The 8,096-nt window shown below is 39.7% G+C and overlaps 1 protein-coding gene and 1 long non-coding RNA gene across 11 annotated transcripts in view; one reads left to right on the forward strand and one right to left on the reverse strand.

Annotated features, from left to right (window-relative positions):
• Nucleotides 1-8,096, forward strand: part of LOC110989205 (cell adhesion molecule 3-like) — a 161,793-nt gene that overhangs the window by 71,158 nt on the left and 82,539 nt on the right. The gene's annotated exons all lie outside the window — the stretch shown is intronic.
• On the reverse strand, nt 287-2,600 carry LOC147797903 (uncharacterized). 2 transcript variants are annotated; one of them, XR_015427030.1, is made up of 4 exons: nt 2,518-2,600; nt 2,070-2,128; nt 1,513-1,649; nt 287-1,096 (listed from the first exon to the last, which is right to left on the reverse strand). It is a non-coding gene; the product is annotated as an uncharacterized LOC147797903 (long non-coding RNA). The 2 variants fall into 2 exon arrangements; XR_015427031.1 differs by having other exon boundaries at nt 2,070-2,124; nt 2,518-2,594.

The following is an 8,096-nucleotide window of genomic DNA, read 5'->3' on the forward strand; positions in this document are numbered from 1 at the left end:
TGGCGCCCTCTAGGGAAATGTACTAATTTTGTAAAAAAATTCAATTGCCCCCTCTATTGACCTGATGATCAAAAACTAATTAGCATTTTTTTATTCGGAGAAAAAGGAGGTAAGTTAAGACCCAAGGGCCTCCCAAAGTTTTTCGTCTGTGCTCAGCTTGATTGGATTCCATGTACATGTGTGTGCGTCAACTTTTTTAGTTTTATTAGGTTCCAATTGAGATTAAAACAGATTTGCGGTGGGACTTTACTACAAACTGTGAAACACGGTAAGAAACAAGAAAATGTAACTTGTTAAAAGACATTACTGAGAATTTATTGACTGCGCTCGACACCACTAAATTTGGCACTTTAATTTGAAAATCAGAGACGAAAAATGACTAATAACTACATAGTACAAAAACATCTCAAATTCATCGTCTGACTTTTAGTATATTTTTACAACAAACGCTTGTCCCTTATCCTGTAAGAGGCCCTCTCTTGAAACTCTAGATTGTATCCAGAAAACTGCCAGGATAAATTCGTAAATTAAACGCTCACGAAACTATTATCCCATACTGTGTCTATGATTCATTGTGGACATTACTTACAGAATAATAAAATATGACACGCTTACTGAATGCTGGTCTTTTGAAACTTCTGGGTTCTCAATTTCAAACTGCTTTCCTCTCGAAAAAATCTTAATTTTGTTTGTTGGTTATTTGCCTCAAGTGTTGATCCCCATTTTGAAATACCACCACTAGATGTTACTTTCAAGGTATTCAAGAAAAACATTCCTATCCGCCCTATTGTCTTTTTAGAGAAGGTTTATGCTGTAACCATGCTCTAATTGTAACACATTGTCTGATAGGATAAGGTAAGAGAATGTTAATACTCATCACATGAGAATCTAATCAAATAATGGACGTAACATTTACGTAAACAAATTAGTCAAAAATTCTCGCAAATACTACTTCTAGATTACATCAATTTGAAACTTCCGAAATTAATAATGTATTTTGTTTGCCATGGAGACATCATCGGTGATATTCATTACCCAGCACATGCTCAACCCACTGCATAGCATCCACGTATTTTCTTCGGTTGGCGCACATGGACTGACCAGATACATGTATCAAAAATGAAAAGAACAATTCACTACAACAATATGGAACTACAAGAAGTTACTTTTCAATTTATAGAGGAGGCTCAATACTCCTGCAAGATATTAAATATGCTCATTCCTTTCTTAAGTAGGGGGAACTTTTTGGGTCATGACATTTCAATTAGTCCAAGAAATAATTGAATCTGCTACCTTTTTACTGATATCGTGTCTAAATGAATGGATTTAACTCGTGAACAGTTATCACATGTTGCGAGAAAAAACGTAAAGTGCCTTCAACAATGACCCCCGAGCCATAAAAGATCCGAAAAGCGGCCACTGCGGGTAAAGGGAATCCTGAGGATGGTGAAATTTATTGTTTTCACTCTGCCCAAAACCCCTTAATACTTGAGCAATATAAAACGTACATACCACTGAATCCACTCTGCAAGCCTTTGCCTTGGTGTTACCATGGTAATCACGGGCCTCATCGGTCAGTGAACGTATCTGGCCTCTTGCCGCTTTACCCAACAAGGAAGCTAGTCTCAAAGCCAAAGGTCTTCCGCCATCTTCGTAAGAAAAAGTGACAATTTAATTTTAAAAACAAACAAAAGAAAAGCTCACACATCCTCAGAAGAAATTCACCTGTCTGATTGGATGAAATTTTTTTGATTTATTGTTGCCTTTTTAGTAAGTCATTAAAAACTTTGATCAAAGTTCAATTTTAAGACAAACGTAAAATTGCTCACCTCCTACAAAGACAACTATTTCGGGGGCACAAAATGATCAAATGATTTGGTAAATATTGCTGAGACTGAGGAATACCACTTCACTTTAAGTTTAAGGAAATTTAGGTGGAAATTTGTGCATAAATGAGCAACAAACAGAGAGCAGTTGGAGGCATAATGATATGTTTTTTCTTTGGAATGGGGGAGCAAGACGCCAGCAACTGTGACTTAGTTGCAATTCACAATGACAAAATCACATACCAGCACGAAGGTAGAGGATCACTTCGTCCATCGTGTATCACCTCATAGTTCCTCACTGTCTGTCATAATGAAAAAGAACTTTCTGAGTGAAAGGCATTTCAACTTGAGCACATTTTCTTTCTTTCGATTATGGTTTCACAGAAGATTTTTGAAAATTTAGACACTACATTTTGAGAATTAATCATGTCTGTAGGTTTTCTCTGTAGAGACTGATTTTTAAAAAAATAACTTTTGAATAAGTAGAGAGCTTTACAGTCAGCGGTCTCAAGGAACGAAGCAAGAATTCAGTATTGTCAAGGTGTGTCGATGGGCAACGAATGCCACTTTCGCAGGGTTCACTATTCCAATTCTGGAATAAAGTTTTACTTTAAACAATTTTTTGATGATAAGCAAAAGAACAAAGAAAGTTGTCTCGATAAATTACTTTGACGAGTAGTCACATGCTCACCTTTGATGCTGAAGTAAAGTGAATATCCTGGTAAGGTTAGTGAAAACAGGGCCACCACGTGAAGGTCCCAGGATACCAGCCCCGCACGCTTTCGGCAATTAGCGGGCCCATCGCTGGACAGACTGGTGTTACCCTGTGGCCGCAGGGGCACCATCTGCCACTGTCCGGTCCGCCCTCCCGAAGGAGAGTGCCCTTGCCTACTCACGCGCGCCCCCTCATCCCCGGGAGATGAGAGGACGTACCAGCGCCCTTGCTAACCATCAATGATAACAGGGCCATGCCCCTATGGAAGAAGTCCGCGGCCCTCAACACGAGGAACACAACTACCTGCATCTTTTGCGGCTAACAAAAACGTTGGTAGGGCTAGACGGCGCGCAAGGAGCTCACGCCTAACCCCTTAGGTTTCGCACATCTCGCATTGGAACCCCCCAGGACTCCGACTGGAGCGAGTTCCAATTTCATATCGATCACCGCACCCACCTAAGCCCTAACGACATAGGGATATAGGGGATCCCGTAGTCTCTGCACTTCTCAGAGAGATATAAGCGATCTCACTGAGCTAAAAGGGAAAAAACTCCTATAGTGAAATGTTGCATTTCACTGCTAACAAAAATCCCTGGGGAAGTTACGTATGCCCTAGAGATGACCTTGGAGCCTTGCAGCAGGGACGGATCCAGGGGCAATTAAGTTTCCAAACCTTACTCTACACTTAATGTGTCCCTGTGACCATCCATTTCCAATTCCTTTTCATACAAAAAGGAGATATTCGATGCTGTTGCTATGACAATCATACCATTTCTTTTTTCTCTCAAAGAGAAGTTCATGACATATGAAGCTTGATATAATTTTAACATGCAAGCTCCCCAAGGAGCTGAGTTAAAGTTTTCCTCCTTTTATAGCCACCCAAGATCCGCCCCCGGATGGACATAGGGATATAGCAGATCCCACAGTCCCGCTGGTCTTGGCGTTGGGGATGTAGGGATATAGAAGATCCCATCACCCGTCTTGAGGACATCGGGATATAGATGATCCCATAGTCCTTACAAAGTCAAATTTACAGGAAATGCTCAATTTGAGCCGATGACCTGTGAGAGACCACCACCCCGCACAATCACAACATGTAGTTGAACCATTCTGGGAAAATACTAACTGACTTTAAAATGACCCATTTCACTGCTAAAAAGGAACCTTGGCAAACATCAGAAAATCGATTTGAATTCTACAGAAAGTTTTCAAAATCAATTTCAATAAAACATTTTTTTTCCGCCATTGGCATCTTGGCAAAGTTGTGGACTTGTCACCAAACATGGGAAAATATTAGAAAAATGTTCTCAAGAGACTTTCTTTCAATGCTTTCAGACTCCCCAAATGGTTCAAAAAGCAAAATTGAAAAAGAGGTTTCAACTTTGCTTAGACAAAAAACGAGGGGCTACTTTACCAGGCCTAGTTGCTATGATCCGGGGTTCTTGTGCATGTTCACGCCTGTAAGAAATGGTTACCTCACCTTATGAACATGCAAGTCTTGAATTCCCCGGCCTCTACTTGGGATGACCCATCTCCTTTTGTACCGTTTCGACCAACAATCCCCTTTGTCCCACATCGGATGAATCCTGCAAAATCAAGCAAAGTCAATCAAGCATTGAGACATTGAAAAGTAAAATGTATATTCAATGGCGCGATGGACAAATTGGTTTAGACAAGCAGGGTCTTTTGGTGATAACTTACCTTGTACCAAATTTCCAGCTTCTTTGCCTCCACTGATTCAGGTTACTCGTCAAAGTAGAATGTGGTCCCTGTAGAAACGAAAAGCATTCACTTTACATTAACAGACATTAATGAGGAAGTAAATAACTTAAATACCCGCTTAGGAATCAAGGAAGTAATGTCAATGATTGATTAAAGAGAACATGGGTACATTTAAGTGCTTAGAGTGCATTTGATGGTATTTTACTTCATTTGTCATCAAATGATAACGACAGCTTGACCTTAGAAAACGATGTTAAATGGATCAGCCGATATCAGGAGGCTCGCTTTCCTGCACCACAAGAAAATTCAGCAGTCACTTGTTGCACAACACTTTTACCACAGATTCGGATTGATTGAAGCAGTGACTGATAATTTTATATATTAAAAGTAGGTCTATTTAAATCAGAAATCAGTGGAAAATTTACCAGCACTTATTCAAACGACCTCTTTTTGAGACAAGTTAGCTCACACGAAGCTCTGAACCAGAGTGTACAAAATGTGCCACATACATGAGTTTGGAATTTTGTTCATAACACCAGCGGTCATGCGGCCAGTTCTTTAGTCGATACAGGTGTAGTAGTTTGGTTGCTACGGGTACAGTTCTTAGAAACTCAATCTACAGAATCTCTGGGTGAAGTGCTATAAAAAGACTGAATATCTGTAATGAGTAATTCTCACCTCTATGGATATTCCTTCAAGTTGAACGACAATAGCTGCAGTGGGACCGATTCCAGACATAAGCCAATCTTTCCAGTACATCATTCAGAATCCTCTCCATCTTTTCCTCACTGACACTGTTCTGTTTTCTTCAAGACAGCTTTCTCTATTCAATCACTGGCTTGTGTCATGTCCATAAATTCCTCCCTTTTCATCTCTCAAAGTCAAAGTCAAGGCTCAGAGACCTCTGCGGCAGATAATGTTGAATTCCCACGTTCGTTGAAGACTATGTATTTATTTTATCCAAGAAACCTCCTGGAACTGATTCAAGGTCGGGCTTGAAAGAAACCCCCCCCCAAAAAAAATACCCGGTTTCGGCATTTACAAGATTTCCAAAAAACGTGTTTGAAATTTGATTTATGACAAATTTAACAAACGTGCTGTTGATTATTTTACAAACGAGCACAGTTTGCGTAGTGAAGTACATAAACTGCGTGTATTTTTAATGTCTTTTACAGCATTTTGATCGATCATTTTCCTCATTTTAATTAAGAAATGGTTTACTGGCAAATGATTTAATAGGGGGTAATGGCTTGTGGTTATTTGTTTGTTAATGGTTGGGGGTTAGTTGGGGTTTAAGCCGTATATGGAATCGTTAATTTTTGTTAATGGTAAGTGGTTGGCTAAGTTAACATAGTAAATGGCTATGGTTATCGGGGTTATTTACTGTTCAAGGTTGACGGTTGGTTGAGGTTCATTTGGTAAATGGTTATGGTTAATGGGGTTGTTATTTACTACACGTTTTGGTGGTTGAGGGTTGGTTGAGGTTAATATGGCTTATGGAGGGTGACTGATGGGATTGTTTTCATGGCTATGAGGAAATGATCTCAAAATACTATTTACTGACATGACCCTCAATTGATGCATTGCAAGTCAGTATATCAGAAAGATCAGAACTGGCTTTTATTTTAGAAATAAGCCAATATCAGATTCAATTCGTTCAATGTGGCAGGCTAACGCTGGATTATGGCAAGTGCAACGATCTTGTTTGATCGTAAGGTCCATTATCTCACTTCCAGTTCAAATGGTAGAATCTTGTTGCATTGAGTTTTATTATGCAGGCATCTTCACTGCAACATTCTTCATACGAGCTCTACGTGGACTCTTTGTGGGCTCTGTGTGGGCTCTTGGCGGGCTCTATGTGGGCTCTCTGTGGGAGTGTTGCTTCCAGTCTCCCTCACCTATTGAAATCAAGGTGCACACGAATCATCTGTAAATTGACAAAATAAAAATTTAAATCATTCCCCCAATCCTCAGTAGCTCTAATTTAAGGGATTCTGGGATAGATATTTACACTCCATCCCAATTTTATCTTAAAAAGTCAACAGCCTCATAAATTGAGAATTGGAGATGCCACATCTACTTTGGTTCAATCCTTACTTTTAGGACCCTGCAAGTATTTATTTGCCAAAGGATAAACTTTCAGTCTTTCTTTAAAAATCCTCCACAAAATGGCTCCACAACCCTCTGTTTAAAAGGGAAAGCGCACGCAATTTGGTAAGTATATATGACCTTGAACCAAAAGTGACTGCTTTTGCACTTGTACGACAACTGATGACAGACAACGAACCTGACTATAGTAATTTCACAGTTAGGAATCTATATCTGGTTGTATGTATTCGCGTCCGTGATGGTGTACTTGCCAGGTCTCTAATTTAGCTACCTACTGTGTAGTCCGAGTGGTTTTCTGATTGGCAGGGGGGTCCACATAAGGACACCACTTGACACCCTGTGCACAAACCCTATGGAACTCTTCAGAAAATTCCTGTGTTTTCGAAGTAAAGGACTTGTTTTTTTCCCTTCGAAATTGAACTTTTCTGTTTGTTGTGTTTGCTTTCTGATGGCTAATAGGTCATTGCGGGGAATAATTACAGGAGTATGACAGCACGCGCCTTGCCACACTCCCAGTAAGTATTCGATTTGCAGACACATTTATTTCAACATCGCCCTACAAAGACACATTAGTAGTAAATTGCTATACTTAAAAGACAAGAATGCATGTATTTAGATTCAAAATGCATAAAAAAATTAATTATTACACATTATTCGCGGTTGAGCCGAATGTTTGAGACGCTGTGCATGAGCAATGTGCGATACATCGTGTACATGGCCACAGTATGCAGAGTGTTAGTTTTGTGAGGAGAGGTTACTTCCAGGAACAGTAAGGTTTGTGGAAACCTTTGTTCAAATTTATAGGGGAAGAGTTCCAAGTACGGACACCATTATTCCCTAAAGAGACCAATTAGCCTTCATAAACCAAAGCATGTCCAGAAAAAGTTGAGTCCTTAATAAAGAAAACACGTAGAAATTTTCAGACCAAGGGTTTCTGTCGCAGGGTGTCACGTGGTGTTCGTATATTTAACTCTAGCTAGCCTTTACAGGGGTATCTTTCTTTGTCTGTCTGAAGCAATCGAGACATCAGACATGATAAAGGAATGCATCCAATTTCAAATCAGAATGTAAGGCCATATACATGCAAGGCCAAATTATCTTTGCTTCCTCGGGAAGTCTTCCTATTACCAAAAGGGCTGAAGAGCCATTTTGTGGACGACTTTGGAAGAAAACCTGGAATTTCAAGAATTCCGTAACCAGCCATCACTTGATGACACCTTGCCAAAAAGTCACAAGAGCGATGCGAAAACTCTTAATACTTTCCAAGTCAATGATTCAATTTTCACTGCTAAATTTAACTTTCTAGACATGTTATCATTTTCTATAAATGCCTAATAAGCTGTTGCAAGGGAAAATAAGTGATTTCCGTGAATCATGGAACTAGAACCCAAGTTTACCACAACGACGTAAATGAGTCACAGTCGAAATTCAATTTTGTGCTGAACTCGCCGGTATTCTAAGTTCAGTTTATTACACAGTACTATGCCACTTCTTAAGTTCTACTTATGAAGGTCAAAAACAGTTAATTTCGACTCAAAAATAGCATACTTACTTTGGCTGTTAAGATGGCGCAGTTAAACTGAAGCTCCTTCCACGCTGCCCGCGAAATTATGAATGCGCGTCACCTCACGTGAGAATTTCATTGTTATGCAGTTACACTGGTTCCCTTCTTTCCCTTCACTCTAACTTTGAAATCAGTGCGCCGGAAACCAATCATTGCGCAG

This window comes from Acanthaster planci, linkage group LG10, assembly GCF_054643075.1.
Source record: "Acanthaster planci isolate LZ-2023a linkage group LG10, COTS_SCS, whole genome shotgun sequence".
Lineage (NCBI taxonomy): Eukaryota > Metazoa > Echinodermata > Asteroidea > Valvatida > Acanthasteridae > Acanthaster > Acanthaster planci.